At 44.1% G+C, this 1642-nt stretch overlaps 1 pseudogene; it reads left to right on the top strand.

Moving 5' to 3' along the window:
• The window catches only part of LOC142790664 (large subunit ribosomal RNA), a 3641-nt pseudogene extending 3276 nt beyond the window's left edge, over positions 1-365 (top strand).
• Positions 366-1642: the final 1277 nt, after the last annotated feature.

The following is a 1642-nucleotide window of genomic DNA, read 5'->3' as shown; positions in this document are numbered from 1 at the left end:
ATGTCGACAGCGGTCGTTCGTCGGGGAGTGGGCTCCCAGGGCTAATCAAGGTCCCAGCACCACAAGTCGGGGTGCGTTCTTTTGGTCCCTCTGCCTTTCAGAGGACAAGTTTTCTTTGATCCTGCATCTCTACCAGTATTGGAGGAGGAGACGCCTATCGTAGGACGGCAGGCAACCCTCAAGTTAATCTCCAAGTGGGTGGATTGTGGTATCTGGAAGAAAAAAAAAAAAAAAAAAAAAAAAAAAAAAAAGCCAAATGCCTCGTCATCTAATTAGTGACGCGCATGAATGGATTAACGAGATTCCCACTGTCCCTATCTACTTTTCTTACCACGTGTATGCGCCGGTATGGGGGCTGCCATCTTGGCTGGGGAATAACTGTAGAGCCTGCCCCCTGGAGTTCAAAGTTCGATTAAAAAGCAATTGAGCACATTAATTATCCGTGATAGTGTTAAATTGTGCAGAGGAAGGATATAGGGTAGTGAGCTGAATCTGGCCAAATTTCGACCGTCGAGAAGAAATTAACAATTATTTTTTCCCACCATACGACCTTGTGGGGGCCGCCATCTTGTTGTGGGACCCAGCCATTTTGAGTATAGCATTCATATCTCGGCTTCTAGAGGCTCTGGGATGATAATTTAGGTGTCAAAAGATTCGTTTAAATGTGGAGATAGACAAAAAAAAAAAAACCGCGAGAGCCTAGCACAATTGAGAACGCCAAAAAAAAAAATTAATTATTCAGGAGACATCTTCAGTGTTGCCTTCCTACTAGTTTTTTTTTGGCTAGATTTGGCGGAACATCAGCAATTCACAAAAACAGCTAGGAAACTTCCAACTATTGCAATCCGAACCGAAAAGGGAGGGACACAGGATTACTCGACATCCGTGGCTGCTATTTTGGGTGAGACTACCCTGGTTTCGCTGAAAGGTAAACATGGGAAAGAACAAAAAAAATTCAGTGACAAAAGAGGAAATGTTGAGAAACAGCCCAGCGGTAAAGGCAAAGACGAATATAAAACAACCACTAGAAAAAAGAGCCCCGGGGGCAGTTACCGGAAAAGAGGACCACACTCTAACACCTATAGATGATGGTGATGATCAAGGGAGTTTGACTACAGTTTATTCAGAACATGAAGACGACTGGTGGTCTTCAGATGACGAAGCTCCGGAAACAGGGGAGAACCTCGCACAGGATAGATACCTCAGCTCTAAAACCAGCACAAATAAAGGAAGGGAAAAGGTAAGTAAATCTACACTAGAGGAAAACAAAGAGACACAGTCTCAACCGAATTCGGCACAGGAGAAGACAGATCGTAAGGATCATGAAAAACACAAAGATGAAGGAATAGATCAAGACAGTACAAAGGAGACTTCTAGGGCAAAACAGCTGTTAAAAAAGTTAATGAAAGTGGACAAGTCCTTTATGAAGGCGCTCTTGGCATTGGCGGCTGGAGATCAACAAAAGGAAAAGTTAATAGACAGGATCATGACGGAATTTTCTAGGACAAAAAATTTGGCATTGGAAGCCACCCATGAGGTAGCGAGGCTAGAAGGTGCCAGAGACAAAGAACAAAAGGCAACGACAACGGTCGCATCATATGCGGATGCGGTTAAAGGTAGGACGAGCACGACAACAGAGGGT

This window comes from Rhipicephalus microplus, unplaced genomic scaffold (assembly GCF_043290135.1).
Source record: "Rhipicephalus microplus isolate Deutch F79 unplaced genomic scaffold, USDA_Rmic scaffold_117, whole genome shotgun sequence".
In the NCBI taxonomy this organism is placed as follows: Eukaryota; Metazoa; Arthropoda; class Arachnida; order Ixodida; family Ixodidae; genus Rhipicephalus; species Rhipicephalus microplus.
This window is presented reverse-complemented; position numbering and strand designations above follow the sequence as displayed.